Source organism: Musca autumnalis, unplaced genomic scaffold (genome assembly GCF_047663935.1).
Source record: "Musca autumnalis isolate F117 unplaced genomic scaffold, ASM4766393v1 scaffold_2, whole genome shotgun sequence".
Lineage (NCBI taxonomy): Eukaryota > Metazoa > Arthropoda > Insecta > Diptera > Muscidae > Musca > Musca autumnalis.
The window spans coordinates 185,738,709-185,758,057 of NW_027411755.1; the positions used below are offsets into that span (position 1 = coordinate 185,738,709).

The 19,349-nt window shown below is 27.9% G+C and overlaps 1 protein-coding gene across 50 annotated transcripts in view; it reads right to left on the reverse strand.

Moving 5' to 3' along the window:
• Positions 1–19,349, reverse strand: part of Nhe2 (Na[+]/H[+] hydrogen exchanger 2) — a 323,901-nt gene that overhangs the window by 224,439 nt on the left and 80,113 nt on the right. For 3 of the 50 annotated variants that reach the window (XM_073970356.1, XM_073970353.1, XM_073970366.1), the window contains exon 2: positions 4,696–4,746. The exons of the other annotated variants lie outside the window; for them this stretch is intronic. The gene's annotated coding sequence lies outside the window, so the exon portion shown is untranslated. The remainder of the gene's footprint in view (positions 1–4,695; positions 4,747–19,349) is intronic. 50 annotated transcript variants of the gene reach the window in all.

Below are 19,349 nucleotides of genomic sequence, written 5' to 3' on the forward strand. Positions count from 1 at the left end.
CAGTAGAATACAATGTACTATATAAAATTAAAATCCAAGATGGCGGCCCCTACAAAATGGCGAATAACTTACAGCGAATCACATTAAAAGTATCCACATCAATTTCTTTTATTAAAACTGCTATTGCGAAGAGATAATTAATAATGCCGACTTCATTCTTTTTTCTTTGCATTATTTTTATATGTCTTGACCTAAATATTATAAAATAAAATTAACGAAATTCTGATGAATTTAGATAATAAATTAAAAATTGTTAATATCATCGATTTTTATCTCACAGTGAAAATATCCACTCCAAAAATAAAAATTGTAAACATCACCGATTTTTATCTCACAGTGAAAAGTATCCACTCTATAAGTTTTATGAAACCATAAGGATTTCTTAGCGATTTAGCATTCGGTATGACATCCTTTGTTATCCTATACAGCTTTTAGACATTTTGTCAAATATTGTTGTTAGAGTGGACACTTTTCACCGTGAGATAAATAAAAATAGGTAAAAAACTTTTTAAGTTAAACGGTTTTATGTTAAACATACATTGCAATGTTTAAGATAAATGTACTAAAAACCAAAAAATAAAAATAGGTAAAAAAACTTTTTAAGTTAAACGGTTTTATGTTAAACAAAAATTGCAATATTTAACATGAATGTACTAAAAACCAAACAATAATAAAATAGATACAGTCGTGGGAATTATAAACATATGCACAGACTAGACTAAAATAAAACCGTGGGGCACGTCAAATGTCTACAATCGTTGAAATCTTTATTTTGTAATGATACACTATAATTAGGCTGTTGTTCAACCGACAACGATGGACTTGTGATAAGTAGGGCTAGAATGTGGAAACAAGCTAACAAGTTCGATTATATGCGAGTTTTAGGGTTTCATAGTGGTGAGCGAGTAGTACTTTGTCGATTAAAGACAAACTACGAGCAGTGAAACGATTCCTCGCCAGCCAGCAGTGTGAAAGTCCAACGATAAACTAGATGAAACATCTATTTTATTTACATGGAGTGTATAACTATTGTAAGTAATTTCCTCACCGTCTGCGGGCCAAGTGCCTAACGACGAATTAAACGATTTTTCTATCGCACATTAAGTCGATAATTTGTAGACAATTTATGTGCCCCACGGTTTTATTTTAGTCTAGTCTGTGCATATGTTTATAATTCCCACGACTGTATCTATTTTATTATTGTTTGGTTTTTAGTACATTCATGTTAAATATTGCAATTTTTGTTTAACATAAAACCGTTTAACTTAAAAAGTTTTTTTACCTATTTTTATTCTGGATGTAATGGAGTCTGTAGGGTCTCTTGTGGATTGTTCTCACTCCATATGCGGCAATTTTGCTTATTAACAAACCCGTTAAGCCAAAAATGCGCCTCATCGCTGAACGCCATACAAACGACGAAGTCGTCTATAAGTTGCGCGAATCGATGACTGATTTTCAAAGTAAATTTGGATAATTTCGTAGCCTTGATCAAGCGTGGGTCTATTCATCATGATTTGTCAGAGTATACTGAAACAAATAAAAAAAAGTTTTATCAAAATTTAATTATACCCTCAGCCTTCAGGCTAAAGAGGGTATTTACACTTTGATACGACCAAAAATGTGCCTCATCGAAATAAAGGTTTTAGACCCCAAGTATGTTTGTACGATATCCGTTTCAGACAATTTTGAGTAGATCTAGCAATGTCCGTCTGTCTGTCTGTCCGTCTGTCTATCTGGCTGACTGGTGCGCACGATAACTCTCGAACGGATCAATCGATTCGGTTCAAATTTTGGGTATCGAAATATTTTGTCCAGATTCGATTTAAGTTCGAAGATGGGCCATATAGGTCCACTCCTTCAGGTACCTCCCCCACAAATGTTCAAAAATTGTCGCAAAACTTGTGAGCACGATAACTCTTGTAGGGAATAACCGATTTGGTCCATATCCACTACTTCGGGTACCTCCCACTCAAAATTTCGAATAAGTTCAGCTTAGGACCTGATCCCGAATCGCTTTGATTTTTGTTTACGCAAGTTGTATTTGCTGTCCTCTATACGACGCTGTAAGTTTCATTAGGGGCAAGTCCATACTTCCTGAGAAAATAGCCTGAAAGTTACAAAAAAAAAACCCTATGACACCGTGTGTAGTGGTTGGAGCGCAAGATAACTCTTGAACGGATCTGCCGATTCGGTCCAAAATTTGGCTTTCGTAATATGTTGTCCATACTTAGTTCGAGTTCAAAGATGGATTATATCGGTCCACTCCTTCCGGTACCTCCCCCACAAAAGTTCGAAAATCTTCGGAAAATTTGTGCGTACGATAACTCTTGAAGGGAGTAACCGATTTGGTCCATACTTTGCACATTATGAAATTTCTACCAGACTTAGATGAGGTTCCAATATGGACTCAATCGCTAAACTCCTTCGAGTACCTCCCACACAAAATTTCGGAAAAGTTCAGTTTAGGACCTGCTTTCGAATCGCCTTGCCTTTTGTTGTAGCATCTTGTATTCACTGTCCTCTATACGAAGGTACAAGTTTCCTCATGGGCAAGTCCATACTTCCTGAAAAAATAGCCTGAAAGTTAAAAAACAAGCCCTATGATACAATGTTTATGGGTGGAAGCGCAAGATAATTTATCGAACGGAAATGCCGATTTCGGCCAAAATTTGGCCTTCGTAATATTGTTTCCAAACTTAGTTTAAGTTCGTAGATAAGCCATATCGGTCCACTCCTTCAGGTACCTACCCCACAAAAGTTCAAAAATATTCGGAAAAATTGTGCGCACGATAACTCTTGATGGGAATGACCGATTTGGTCCATACTTTACACATTCTCATAATATCTACCAGATATAGATAAGGTTCGAATATGGACTATATTTGTCCACTCCATCCCGTACCTCCCACACAAAATTTTGGATAAGTTCACTTTAAGACCTGCTATTGAATCACTTCGATTTTTGTTGAAGCAACTTACATTCGCTGCCTCAATTACGATGGTAAAAGTTGTTTCAGGGGCAAGTCCATACTTCTTGAGAAAACAGTCCGAAGGGTGTAAAAACCCCCTATGACACCCCCATAGTCTATGTCGGTCCATTCCTTTAAGTACCTTTTCCGCAAATTTTTTGAACTTTAATCCTAAGCAACATTTTTGTCGGTTCATACGACCAAAATTTTGAAACCCCCTAAATACATAAGTTTTTTGTGAAAAAAGTGTTTCAATTTGCACAGGCTGAGGGTATATCTCTGTCGGCAAAGCCGACTGATACTTTTTTACTTGTTTTTTGTGTTACTTTTTACAATTTAAAGTTCTATCTAGCTTAAAAAACACCCTTTATATCGCGGACTGAAACACATAATTATACGTATATCAGCCTTTTCGGTAGTACTCTCGTTTCGATTCCGGTCGATTTTTTTTATTAACGACTATTAATTATATTTTTTACTTAGCCGGATAAATGCACTATGAGGTCTTCTAAATAAAACGCATTAATTAAAGTTATTAAAGAGCTCAGTAAACTCGGCGAACGAAAACATAAGACTAATGACATTTTTGATTTTCTTATGACTTCTATTTTTTCAGTTTACCAATATCTGATAACAGTCAATATGTCAGCAGCATTGATTCTTTTAAAATGTTCAAAAGAAAAATTGTATTGTTTTCTAAATTGTTCTAATTCAATATTTATAACCAAAACTAAACCATTTTTTTCAACTGCCGTCTATATAAATTAAATAATAATTATTTCATAATTTTATAAAATATTTTTAAAATTTATGATGGCTTCAAAATCAAACAAAAATTTCAAGGAATCTCAAACATAATTCTTAAAAAAAGAATTCCTTTCCCCAACTCAATCTAATCGGGATTTTTACTTTTGTGGCACTGTTTTTTTAATTATATTGACAGTATCAAAAATATTTAATCATAAACTTGAAATACAGTCAAACCATAGTTCAGATAAAACAATGAAGATCCTGCTATATATTTTAAGAACATTGATGATAAAGACAATGACAGTTTAAAAAACTTGAGCAGCTTTTCATGACAACCAGTTGCAATTCCATTTGTCTCTAAAATTCGTTTCTGTTCCTCTTTAAATTCCAGTAGCCCATTTTTATGTGTGACAAACAAGTACTTGAAGATTTCATAATTTCATTGTCGCCGTTTTTAAGCCACTTGTAAATGACTATGACGCTGACTGACGCTTATCATTGTCACTTGTTCTTCAGTACAACTGTTGCGGGTAATAATAAAAAAAGGTTCCGACCGATTCACCACCGACCAATATTGATGGCTATAAGTACTGACCAAACAATATCTCTTGAATTTATTGCATTCGATAATGAAAAATTATCAAATAAATGAAAACCTCCAGATATGGTGAGTGGCTAGTTGAGATTTTTATTTGTTTTACTGTTCGCCACTGATTTATTGTTACGCAGCTTATCGTTCTATGGGCATTTCGTTTTGATGATTTTATAATTAACAATGACACAGAGAAATGGTATTGATAGAAGGAGTTTGGTTGAAGAGTGGAAAGTGAAGTGTAGCAACGGTACTCTAGACCTGAATTGTGCTAACAAGTGGGGGACATTTTGGTAATGATTTTTCGTAAACTAGGTTAATTTGTTGGATATGTATTATTCGGTGAGAGTTTGTCAACAGCTATATGATTGTCATGGTACTTACGATTCATTTCAAAACTTTATTCCATTTTTAGTGACAGAACGGTTGATTTACCTACAAAAATAAGAAGAAAAAAATATTTTTACTTTGGAGTCTTTGGACTATAAATAAAATTTATATTTTTTAAACAGTTTTTAAAATTATTATTTGAAAAATATTTTTTAAAGAATTATTAGTGGATTATTTTTTAAATGTTTTATCAAGGAACTATCAACAGTGTAGATTTTTTATTATATTTTTAAAGGGAACTACCCCACAACATGATGTTTTTAAAAAGTGCTTTTTTAAGAATATCAACAGGGTAGATTTTTTAAAAAAATATCACAGCGCGGATTTTTTTAAAAAAATATTTTTTAAGATACTGTCAGCAACATGGATTTAATTTAAAAAAAAAAAATTCAAGAAACTATCGCAGCGTGGATTTTTAAAAGCATATTTTTAAGCAACTATCAGCAACGTGCATTTTTTAAAAATATTTTCAAGGATCGATCGGCAAAGTGGATATTTTAAACAATATGTTTAAAGATCTACCAGCAGCGAGGATTTTTCAAAACAAATATTTTTATGGATCTATCAGCAATGTGGATTAAAAAAATGAAGGACCTATCAGCAAAATATTAAAAACTATTTTCAGGGACCTATCAATAATGTGGATTTTTTAAAAAATATTTTCAAGGATCTATCAGCAACGTGGATTTTTTAAAAAATATTTTCAAGGATCTATCAGCAACGTGGATTTTTTAAAAAATATTTTCAAGGATCTATTAGCAACGTGGATTTTTTAAAAAATATTTTGATGGATTTTTCAGCAACGTAGATTTTGCAAAAAATATTTTTAAGGATCTATCACCAACGTGGATTTTTTAAAAAAATAATTTCAAGGACATATCAGCAATGTGGATTTATTAAAAAATATTTTCAAAGATCTATCAGCAACGTGGATTTTTTGAAAAATATTTTCAGGGATCTATCAGCAACGTGGATTTTTTAAAAAAATATTTTCAAGGACCTATCAGCAACGTGGATTTTTTAAAAAATATTTTCAAGGACATATCAGCAATGTGGATTTATTAAAAAATATTTTTAGGGATCTATCAGCAACGGGGATTTTAAAAAATATGTTCAAGGATATATCAGCAACGTGGATTTTTTTTAAAAATATTTTCAAGGACTTATCAGCAAGGTGGATTTTTTAAAAAAAATATTTTCAAGGACCTATCAGAAATGTGGATTTTTTAAAAAATATTTTCAAGGATCTATCAGCAACGTGGATTTAAAAAAAAAATATTTTCAAGGATCAATCAGCAACGTGGATTTTTTAAAAAAATATTTTCAAAAATGTATCAGCAACGTGGATTTTTTAAAAAAATATTTTCAAAAATGTATCAGCAACGTGGATTTTTTAAAAAAATATTTTCAAAAATGTATCAGCAACGTGGATTTTTTAAAAAAATATTTTCAAAAATGTATCAGCAGCGTGGATTTTTTAAAAAAATATTTTCAAAAATGTATCAGCAACGTGGATTTTTTAAAAAAATATTTTCAAGAATCAATCAGCAACCTGTATTTTTTAAAAAATATTTTCAAAGATCTACCAGCAACGTGGATTTTTTAAAAAATATTTTCAAGGATCTATCAGCAACGTGGTTTTTAAAAAAATATTTTCAAGCAACTATCAGCAACGTGGATTTTTTAAAAAAATATTTTCAAAAATGTATCAGCAACGTGGATTTTTTAAAAAAAAATATTTTCAAAAATGTATCAGCAACGTGGATTTTTTAAAAAAATATTTTCAAAAATGTATCAGCAACGTGGATTTTTTAAAAAAATATTTTCAAAAATGTATCAGCAAAGTGGATTTTTTAAAAAAATATTTTCAAAAATGTATCCGCAACGTGGATTTTTTAAAAAAATATTTTCAAAAATGTATCAGCAACGTGGATTTTTTAAAAAAATATTTTCAAAAATGTATCAGCAACGTGGATTTTTTAAAAAAATATTTTCAAAAATGTATCAGCAACGTGGATTTTTTAAAAAAATATTTTCAAAAATGTTTCAGCAACGTGGATTTTTTAAAAAAAAATATTTTCAAAAATGTATCAGCAACGTGGATTTTTTAAAAAAAATATTTTCAAAAATGTATCAGCAACGTGGATTTTTTAAAAAAATATTTTCAAAAATGTATCAGCAACGTGGATTTTTTAAAAAAATATTTTCAAAAATGTATCAGCAACGTGGATTTTTTAAAAAAATATTTTCAAAAATGTATCAGCAACGTGGAATTTTTAAAAAAAATATTTTCAAAAATGTATCAGCAACGTGGATTTTTTAAAAAATATTTTTAAGATCTATCAGCAGCGTGGATATTTAACAAATATTTTTAAGCAACAATCAACAGCGTAGATTTTTTTAAAAAATATTTTTCAAGCAACAATCAACAGCAAAGATTTTTTTAAAAAATATTTTCCAAGCCCCTATTTTTTTAAGAAATTATCAATTGCTGGATTTTTTTTAAAAAATATTTTCCAAGCGCCTATTTTTTTTAAGAAACTATCAACTGCTGGGTTTTTTTTAAATATTTTCAAGGATCTATCAGCAACGTGAATTTATTAAAACTACTATTTAAAGGACTATCAGAAGCTCAAATTCCAGATCTATAATAAATATTAATAAAAAGCATTATAAATAAAAAACACAAATACATTTATCGAACATATCAATATTTGACCATAATACCTAAAAAGGAAAAAAACGCTGTACATCATTCGCTAATTTGCTGGCCTTTTGAAACGCAAATAAATAAATGGCAGCAGGCCAACAGATGGATTTTCGTATAGCAATATAAAAATATATAAAGTAGAAATGTTTGTTTTATTTTTAATTTTAGACAAAATAATTTTTAAATAGGGCAGCAATCACAACTTAACGAACCAGCGGACAAAAGTTCTAATTTATTATGAGCGTCATAAGGTCCTTTGAAGGATAACTTTGAACACCGGCATTCCTAGTACGACAAAGAGGTCTTTGGACTTACATCTGGGCTTTTAATTTTCTATTTATATGAAACATTTCAACTTTGAGTTCGACATTTGTCTAGGTTGTTTTTGAAAACAGACCTCATTTCGTGCAAATAAATTACAATTTATTTTCAAAAACATTCTAAAGATGTTCTTATCAGTTGGGTGATAAAACGAAGGCACTGCAATGTTCGTTGCAATAACTGGAAAAGTTGCTGCGTCAATGAAAGTCAACAATTTGATTAAATACTCTTCTGCTTTATCTTGTTGTTTTTTTTTTTCAACAAAACAAAGTAAATATTTAGAGAGAAAAAACTCCTGACTATCAAAGGCCAAGCAGCAACAGCAGTATTAGCGGCAGCTGCGGCAGTAGTTAAGTGTGACCATAATTATAGTAACTACACGATTATAAACAATTTATTACTGGTTATTAGACAGTAGACCAAACATTATAACGATTCCAGATAAAAAAATAATATAAAACGAAAAACAGTACAATAAAAATTACTGAGATATTAAAAATTAATTCCAACCGTGATTGAATTGCTGCAAACGTCTAATGTGGTGTCTGTCATAAAAATTTACAATTTATTTAAAGGTGCATACTTTTGCACCCCATGCTTGCATGTCAACCACTTGGTGTTGTAGATCAAGTGACAATCTTATCTTTTAAAGGGTTCGGCTCTTTTCTTTTTTAAATTAAAAAAAAAAATAATCACGTGGTACAATACATATTAAATATTTTAAGTTTCTATTTTTAGAAATAGGCGTATATCGCTCTAAAATTAACTTTATAGCCTTTTCTTGTGATAAGTATGAAGTAGTATTTTAATTAAAAAATGTCTAGTATAAGAGCCTTATACGAGGGACAAATGAAAATGAATGGTATTATTCTTGTAGGGACAAATGAAAATAAACTAAATGTGGATCAGGTAGTGTGATCTTGAAATTCAACTGCTGCTGCCAGATCCTTCAACAGGACAAAGGAAATTAAAAAGTAAAAATTCACGTTTAAAAAATCTTTAAAAAATCCACGTTTAAAAAATCTTTAAAAAATCCACGTTTAAAAAATCTTTAAAAAATCCACGTTTAAAAAATCTTTAAAAAATCCACGTTTAAAAAATCTTTAAAAAATCTTTAAAAAATCCACGTTTAAAAAATCTTTAAAAAATCTTTAAAAAATCCACGTTTAAAAAATCTTTAAAAAATCCACGTTTAAAAAATCTTTAAAAAATCCACGTTTAAAAAATCTTTAAAAAATCCACGTTTAAAAAATCTTTAAAAAATCCACGTTTAAAAAATCTTTAAAAAATCCACGTTTAAAAAATCTTGAAAAAATCCACGTTTAAAAAATCTTTAAAAAATCCACGTTTAAAAAATCTTTAAAAAATCCACGTTTAAAAAATCTTTAAAAAATCCACGTTTAAAAAATCTTTAAAAAATCCACGTTTAAAAAATCTTTAAAAAATCCACGTTTAAAAAATCTTTAAAAAATCCACGTTTAAAAAATCTTTAAAAAATCCACGTTTAAAAAATCTTTAAAAAATCCACGTTTAAAAAATCTTTAAAAAATCCACGTTTAAAAAATCTTTAAAAAATTCACGTTTAAAAAATCTTTAAAAAATCCACGTTTAAAAAATCTTTAAAAAATCCACGTTTAAAAAATCTTTAAAAAATCCACGTTTAAAAAATCTTTAAAAAATCCACGTTTAAAAAATCTTTAAAAAATCCACGTTTAAAAAATCTTTAAAAAATCCACGTTTAAAAATCTTTAAAAAATCCACATTTAAAAAATCTTTAAAAAATCCACGTTTAAAAAATCTTTAAAAAATCCACGTTTAAAAAATCTTTAAAAAATCCACGTTTAAAAAATCTTTAAAAAATCCACGTTTAAAAAATCTTTAAAAAATCCACGTTTAAAAAATCTTTAAAAAATCCACGTTTAAAAAATCTTTAAAAAATCCACGTTTAAAAAATCCACGTTTAAAAAATCTTTAAAAAATCCACGTTTAAAAAATCTTTAAAAAATCCACGTTTAAAAAATCTTTAAAAAATCCACGTTTAAAAAAATCTTTAAAAAAATCCACGTTTAAAAAATCTTTAAAAAATCCACGTTTAAAAAATCTTTAAAAAATCCACGTATAAAAATCTTTAAAAAATCCACGTTTAAAAAATTTTTAAAAAATCCACGTTTAAAAAATCTTTAAAAAATCCACGTTTAAAAAATCTTTAAAAAAATCCACGTTTAAAAAATCTTTAAAAAATCCACTTTTAAAAAATCTTTATAAAATCCACTTTTAAAAAATCTTTAAAAAATCCCCGTTTAAAAAATCTTTAAAAAATCCACGTTTAAAAAATCTTTAAAAAATCCACGTTTAAAAAATCTTTAAAAAATCCACGTTTAAAAAATCTTTAAAAAATCCACGTTTAAAAAATCTTTAAAAAATCCACGTTTAAAAAATCTTTAAAAAATCCACGTTTAAAAAATCTTTAAAAAATCCACGTTTAAAAAATCTTTAAAAAATCCACGTTTAAAAATCTTTAAAAAATCCACGTTTAAAAATTTTTAAAAAATCCACGTTTAAAAAATCTTTAAAAAATCCACGTTTAAAAAATCTTTAAAAAATCCACGTTTAAAAATCTTTAAAAAATCCACGTTTAAAAATCTTTAAAAAATCCACGTTTAAAAATCTTTAAAAAATCCCCGTTTAAAAAATCTTTAAAAAATCCACGTTTAAAAAATCTTTAAAAAATCCACGTTTAAAAAATCTTTAAAAAATCCACGTTTAAAAAATCTTTAAAAAATCCACGTTTAAAAAATCTTTAAAAAATCCACGTTTAAAAAATCTTTAAAAAATCCACGTTTAAAAAATCTTTAAAAAATCCACGTTTAAAAAATCTTTAAAAAATCCACGTTTAAAAAATCTTTAAAAAATCCACGTTTAAAAAATCTTTAAAAAATCCACGTTTAAAAAATCTTTAAAAAATCCACGTTTAAAAAATCTTTAAAAAATCCACGTTTAAAAAATCTTTAAAAAATCCACGTTAAAAAAATCTTTAAAAAATCCACGTTTAAAAAATCTTTAAAAAATCCACGTTTAAAAAATCTTTAAAAAAATCCACGTTTAAAAAATCTTTAAAAAAATCCACTTTTAAAAAATCTTTATAAAATCCACTTTTAAAAAATCTTTAAAAAATCCCCGTTTAAAAAATCTTTAAAAAATCCCCGTTTAAAAAATCTTTAAAAAATCCACGTTTAAAAAATCTTTAAAAAATCCACGTTTAAAAAATCTTTAAAAAATCCACGTTTAAAAAACTTTAAAAAATCCACGTTTAAAAAATCTTTAAAAAATCCACGTTTAAAAAACTTTAAAAAATCCACGTTTAAAAAATCTTTAAAAAATCCACGTTTAAAAAATCTTTAAAAAATCCACGTTTAAAAAATCTTTAAAAAAATCCACGTTTAAAAAATCTTTAAAAAATCCACGTTTAAAAAATCTTTAAAAAATCCACGTTTAAAAAAACTTTAAAAAAATCCACGTTTAAAAAATCTTTAAATAAATCCACGTTTAAAAAATCTTTAAAAAATCCACTTTTAAAAAATCTTTATAAAATCCACTTTTAAAAAATCTTTAAAAAATCCCCGTTTAAAAAATCTTTAAAAAATCCACGTTTAAAAAATCTTTAAAAAATCCACGTTTAAAAAATCTTTAAAAAATCCACGTTTAAAAAATCTTTAAAAAATCCACGTTTAAAAAATCTTTAAAAAATCCACGTTTAAAAAATCTTTAAAAAATCCACGTTTAAAAAATCTTTAAAAAATCCACGTTTAAAAAATCTTTAAAAAATCCACGTTTAAAAATCTTTAAAAAATCCACGTTTAAAAATCTTTAAAAAATCCACGTTTAAAAAATCTTTAAAAAATCCACGTTTAAAAAATCTTTAAAAAATCCACGTTTAAAAAATCTTTAAAAAATCCCCGTTTAAAAAATCTTTAAAAAATCCCCGTTTAAAAAATCTTTAAAAAATCCACGTTTAAAAAATCTTTAAAAAATCCACGTTTAAAAAATCTTTAAAAAATCCACGTTTAAAAAATCTTTAAAAAATCCACGTTTAAAAAATCTTTAAAAGATCCACGTTTAAAAAATCTTTAAAAAATCCACGTTTAAAAAATCTTTAAAAAATCCACGTTTAAAAAATCTTTAAAAAATCCACGTTTAAAAAATCTTTAAAAAAATCCACGTTTAAAAAATCTTTAAAAAATCCACGTTTAAAAAATCTTTCAAAAAAAACACGTTTAAAAAATCTTTAAAAATCCACGTTTAAAAATCTTTAAAAAATCCGCAGACTAAAATCTAGAAAATCGAAATTGAACAAAATATATTCATAATATCATTACCATCGATTTAATAGAGATAAGCTCCAACTCTCTGGGGATCCCCTTCCCCCCACATACTTATGTTTGTATATATGCATGTATGTGTACGCTGACTTTTAAAATTCATTAAAACAAAATTAATATTAATAATTAAAAATTCCAATAATTTCCAATTGAACAATCAGTTGGCGGAGGTCGTCCCCGAAGATGATTTTTATTTGCCCAGCGAAAGATGTAAACAATGTTTGGCTGTTCTTGTTTTTGGTGGGTATGTGTGTGTTTGATTTTGGGGTACAGCGTGTTTTGCCATCGTCATCGTGCCGTGCCGGTCGATCTTATTGTCGTTATTGTCAACGTATGTTTTTTATTTATTGTGTAAATATTTGAAAACAAAATAGCACAACATCCAAAAAATACTAAAGAATGACACAAATAAAAAAAATTACCATAAACTGTGGCCATGCTCTGCTGTCAAGAAACAAGCGTAAAGATTAGATAAGGACGGAAGGATCTACAGATTTTTGTGGGGTAGTAAACATAATAAAAAATATGGAGATAGTTTTATGTAGATATCATAAAATAGGTAGATGTCACACAGGAAATACAGGTAACAGTACTTATATGAGGTACATACATATGTACGTAATATCATAACTAGAAATTGCCTGCAATTTGTGGTGGCTGGTGGTAAATTAATTTGTGAATGCACAAAAGAGTTTTTTTTGTTTGGACGAACAGTTGCATATAAAATTGTAAATGGCCAATTTCTTGAGTTATGTAAATTTTTAGGACATTAAGGTAGAGAAGAAAAGACAATTCTACCTTATGAAAACTACCGAAAAAACGTAATTACCCATAAATTATTAGATGTATGTAGGTATTTTAGTTTCGTTTTAAGTAGGTTAATAAAACTAAATATTTTCCCAGCAGCAACAGTAACACAGAACAAGCCCCCCTACCTTGTTTCAAATCTAAAAATATTCCAAATAAACAAAAGTATTTCATGTTCTTCATCAACTCACTAGCCAATATTTCAAATTTGAAAAAAAAACAAAACTCAATTGCTTCTACGCGCCAAGCAACCAAAGAGAGAACAAAAATTTTTTTTTTTGGAATTGCATAAAGCGACAAGACCAGATCATCATAACAAATAATATATTCAATATTTTAGTTGTAGTATTTTTGTGTGTTTTAATGATTTTTCATTTGTTTCTCTCTTGTGAATAATATTAGAAACGCTTGTATTGGCGAATAATGTATTAGTAGTACTCGGCGCTACGCCAAGGCCACGAACACTTGTAGACGTTGTGCTTTTGTTTGTATTTTGTATAAAAAATTCAGTTTTGTTATTATTAATGACGTAAAACTTTACTCTACAACAAAAACTAAAACAATAACAAAATTAGAAGTTCTATGGAAACCTGAAATGTATTATTTTTTTTTTAAACAACAATGTCCGCGGATGGCAACGCAAATATGTGCCTCAAAATAAGACAGCTTGTCAAATAAAACTCGTTTTGGGGACTCCATTTCGACAGTGTTTCTTGATTAACGAAATCCAAGCATTGGAGTAACCTATTTTTTATTAAAGATGCACGTCTAATTTTATCTATGGTTGCAGAACCTTAAAACCTAAATCTCTGTATTGTTGCTGCTAAAAACTTTAAACAAAAAAAGTAACAGTCAGCTGTGCTGGCGGAGGAATACCCTCAGCCTATGACCAAAAAGAAGCCGTATATAAAATATATTAATTTTGTATCACGATTTTGCTTGAAAATGTTGAGAATTATCTGGCACACTATCCATTTTAATATGTGCAGTAGGGTTATGACTTTTTGGCATTTTTTTTCTCAAACATGATTTCTTGTAGTGAGAATGAATGAACTTTTGCCTATAAATGGCTAAAATAACATTCAGTTCATTCTATTATAAAAAAGTTTCCGCTCAATACTTTCTTTCAGTTAAATATCTGCTTACAGTGACTTCAAAAAATATTCAAAAATTCTGAGCTTTTGGGCAATTATCTCAGGAAATATGGACTTACTCTGGAAAAAAAATGTTACCGTTGTAATAGGGACCGTGAAAGCAGGCTTTTGTCAGAAAATTCAAATAGATCCGAGTCTAGTCCTCAAACTGGACTTTTCCCAAATTTAGCGTGGGAAGTAACCGAAGTACGGGACCGATATAGTCCATATTGCAACCTGATACCGATATGGTAAAATATGGTTCGAATCGATTGATCCGTTTGAGAGTTATCATGAGCACCAGCCAGACAGACAGATGGACGGACATGGCTAAATCGGTCTAAAACCGTTATGTCGATGAGGTACATTTTTTATCGTATCAAAGTGTATATGTATATCCTCGTAAGCCTAAAGGCTGAGGGTATAAAAATCTTCTATGGTTCTCATAAAATATTTAAAAAATATTCTAAAAACATCTAAAGATCTTCTATGGTTCTCTCAAAAATATTTTCAAATCTTCAATGCTTCTCTTAATATTTAAAGAAATTCCATGGTTATCCAAAAAAAAAAATTAAAATATCTTCTATTGTTCTCCTTAAAATATTTAAAAAATCTTTGTTCTCCTTAAAAGGTTTAAAAATCCTTTATGGTTCTTCTAAAAATACTTAAAAGGTCTTCTATCATTCTGTTTATATTAAAAACATCGTATATTATTCTCCCAAAAATATTTAAAAAAGCATCGGTTCTCCTACCAAATATTAAAAAAAAAATCTACGCTTCTCCTGATTTTTAAAAAATGTATGGTTCCCCTAAAAATATTTAAAATATTAATAATTAAAAAATCCTCTATGGTTTTCCTAAAAATATTTAAAAAAAAATCTTCTATGGTGTTAAGAAATCTTCTATGGTTCTCCTAAAAATATTTAAAAATCATATTCATATAAAAAAAATTAAAAATATTTAAAAAATCGTTTATGTTTCTTTAAAAAAAATATTTAAAAAATCTTTTATGGTTATCCTAAAAATATTTATGGTTCTCCTAGGAATGTTTCTATGGAGGACCATGGTCCCACGGTTCTCCTACTAAATATTAAAAAAATCTTCTACGCTTCTCCTGATTTTTAAAAAATGTATGGTTCCCCTAAAAATATTTAAAATATTAATAATTAAAAAATCCTCTATGGTTTTCTTAAAAATATTTAAAAAAATCTTCTATTGTGTTAAGAAATCTTCTATGGTTCTCCTAAAAACATTTAAAAAAAACTTTTCTGGTTCTCCTTAAAATATTTAAAAAATATTCTTTGGATCTCCTAAAAGTATTTAATACATCTTTTGTGGTTCCCTAAGAGTATTAAAAAATTCATCTATGGTTCTCCTAAAAATATTTAAAAAATCCTACGGTTCTCCTAACATTTAAAAAAATTAATACAGTTATCCTAAAAATATTTAAATATCATATATGGTTCTCCTAATATTTAAAAAAAATCTTCTATGGTTCTCTTAAATAATTTAAAAAATCTTCTATAGTTCTCCTTAAAATATTTAAAAAATCTTTTCTGGTTCTCCTAAAAATATTTAAAAGATCCTCAATGACTCTCCTAAATATGCACAAAAAAATCTATGGTTCTCCTAAAAATATTTAAAAAATCGTCTATGGTTCTCCGAAAAATGCTTAAAAAATTCTTTGGATCTCCTAAAAATATTTAAAACATCTTTTTGGTTCTCCTAAGAATATTTAAACAATTTTGTATGGATCCCCTAAAAGTATTTAAAAAATCGCATATGGTTGTCCTTAAAATATTTAAAAATCATCCATGGTTGTCCTAAACATATTAAAAAAATCTTCATTGGTTCTCCTAAAAATATTTAAAAATCATCTTTGGTTCTCCTAATATTTAAAAAGTCTTTTATGGTTCTCCTAAAAACATTTGAAAAATCGTCTATATTTAAAAAAAATTGTTATGGTTCTCCTAAGAATGTTTCTATGGAGGACCATGGTTGTACGGTTCTCCTAAATATATTAAAAAATTTTTCTACGCTTCTCCTAATATTTAAAAAATGTTCTATGGGTCTCCTAAAAATATTTAAAATATTAATATTTAAAAAATCGTCCAGGGTTTTCCAAAAAAAAAAAATCTTCTATGGTTCTCCTAAAAATATTTAAAACATCTTTTAAAAAATGTTCTATGGTTCTCCTAAAAATATTTAGTAAATGTTGTGTGGTTCTCCTAAAATTATTTAAAAATTCGTCTATGGTTCTCCTAAAAATATTTTAAAATTTTTATGGTTCTCCTAACATTTAAAAAATATTTCTGGTTTTCCTAAAATTGTGTAAAAAATCTTCTATGGTTCTCCTAAAAATATTTAAAACTAAAAATATTTAGTAAATGTTGTGTGGTTCTCCTAAAAGTATTTAAAAATTCGTCTATGGTTCTCCTAAAAATATTTTAAAATTGTTATGGTTCTCCTAACATTTAACAAATATTTCTAGTTTTCCTAAAATCTTCTATGGTTCTTCTAAAAATATTTAAAAAATCTTACATGAGTATCCTTAAAATATTTAAAAAAATCTTCTTTGGTTCTCCTAAAAATTCTCAAAAAATCTATGGTCCTCCTAAAAATTTTTAAAAATTCTTCTATGGTTCTCCAAAAAACATTTAAAAAATCGTCTATGGTTCTCTTAAAAATATTTAAATAATCTTCTATGGTTCTCGTAAAAATATTTAAAAATCGTCTATGGTTCTCCTAAAAGTGTTAAAAAAATGTTCTAGGGTTCCCCTAAAAATATTTAAAACATCTTTTAAAAAAATGTTCTATGGTTCTCCTAAAAATATTTAGTAAATGTTGTGTGGTTCTCCTAAAAGTATTTAAAAATTCGTCTATGGTTCTCCTAAAAATATTTTAAAATTGTAATGGTTCTCCTAACATTTAACAAATATTTCTAGTTTTCCTAAAATTGTGTACAAAATCTTCTACGGTTCTTCTAAAAATAATTAAAAATCTTGTATGGTTCTCCTAAAAATATTTAAAAAATCTTCTTTGGTTCTCCTAAAATATTTAAAATATCTTATATGACTCCTAAAAATGCTCAAAAAATCTATGGTTCTCCTAAAAATATTTAAAAATCGTGTATGGTTCTCTTACAAATATTTAAATAATCATTTATGGTTCTCGTAAAAATATTTAAAAATCGTCTATGGTTCTCCTAAAAGTGTTTAAAAAAATCTTTTATGGTTCTCCTAAAAGTATTAAAAAAAATCTCCTATGGCTCTCGTAAAAAAATTTAAAAAATCGTCTATGGTTCTCCTAATAATACTTTAAAAATCTTCTATGGTTCTTCTAAAAATATTTAAAAAAGCTACTATGGTTCTCCTTAAAATATTTAAACAACTTTTTCTGGTTTCCTAAGAGTGTTTAAAAAATCTTTTATGTTTCTCCTAAACATATTTAAAACGTCTTCTATGGTTTTTATAAAAATATTTTAAAAATCTTCTATGGTTCTCCTAAAAATATTTAAAAATCTTGTATGGTTCTCTAAAAATATTTAAAAACCCGTCTATGGTTCTCCTTAAAATATTTAAAAAAAATCTTTTCTGGTCTCCTAAGAGTGTTTAAAAAATCTTTTATGTTTCTCCTAAACATATTTAAAACATCTTCTATGGTTTTTATAAAAATATTTTAAAAATATTCTATGGTTCTCCTAAAAATATTTAAAAATCTTGTATGGTTTTCAGGCTAAAAGTATATAAAAATTTGTCTATGGTTCTCCTAAAAAATATTTAAAAAAGCCTCCTAACATTTAAAAAATGTTTTTGGTTCTCCTAAAACTATATAAAAATTATCTATGGTTCCGCAAAAAAATTAAAAAAATCCTCTATGGTTCTCATAAAAATATGTAAAAGCAAAATGTTATGGTTCTGCTAACATTCAAAAATCGTCTATGCTTATCCTAAAAAAAATTTACAAAATCGTGTATGCTTCTCCCAAAAATATTTAAAAAATCTTCGCTGGTTCTCCAAAAAATATAAGAAAAATCGTCTATGGTTCTCCTAAAAATATTTCAAAAATCTTCTAAGGTCCTCTTAAAATTTTTTTAAAAAGGTTGTACTAAAAATATTTTAAAAAATCATCTATGGTTCTCCTAATATCATCTATGGTTCTAATAATATTTAAAAATGGTTTTCCTAAAACTATTTAAAATATCCACGCCTAATTTCATCCATGGTTGCTCCTAAAGTTAAAAAAATAGTGAATCAATAAATCAATTAACAAAGATGTACTTGTTGGGCAATTTGTTTTTTAAATTCCGGGTCTTAAATCGAAAAGAATTTGATAAGCCCAGGCTAAATGAAGACATGGTCAAATGGCCGGTCGGTCATGTGTGTGCATCTAGTCATTCGAATACAAATGGCGACCATGAAAAATAAACAAAAAACATTTTCAGCTCTTATCTGGGATTAATCTTTAGGCGAAAAGGCTTTGCTGTGTGACCGATGGCTATTTTTCACTGTTTGTTACGAGTGCGGCCGGCATTTCCTCATGCCTTCCAACTGACCGCTGCTACACCTTGCAATGTCAGCGTCAATGTGTCAGCGTAAGTGTCATTTTTTTATTATTGGCGTTATTTTAAATTTTCAGCATGTTTGGAGGGTGGGGGTGGTGCTATCAAGACATCATCATATCGACAATGATTTCCGATTCAAACTGGAAATTGTCTGTTATAACCGGTGGTATGCATTTTCTTCTATTCCAAAAAGAACGGAGACAATAAACTACAAATGAGTGAATTCCACTTGTGGCGGCCACACTGGGGATACTAAATATCGGGGTATTGTCACTTGCACTGGCATTTGGCGTTTGCCGGGTAATTGATGGTACGAACAGCTGACCAACCGAGAGAACGTCTGTCATTGACTGTTGTTTTTTTTTCTGAAATGTGAATAATTAGGAACAAATAACATGGATGGTTGACTACATTTAGCTGAACGCTTGGCTGATTGTCTTTGTTGCCGGAGTGCAAAAGAGAGGTGATTAACATCACATGCGAGTACATACATACGTATTTTGTCTATCTGGATATTTTCGGATGTGGCGGCGTTGATGACCCAGAGAGAAGATTTATTTTATTTCACTTGCTTTAACTTTGTATAACATTTCAATTACAATATTTATTGTCATCGATTTGGATCGTTGCAAATTAATTTGTTATTGTTTGTTGTTGCTATTGTCGATTATTTTGCGATTTAATTGAAATTTACAAATGGGATGGCAGTAGTTTATAAGTGGTGTGTATATCAT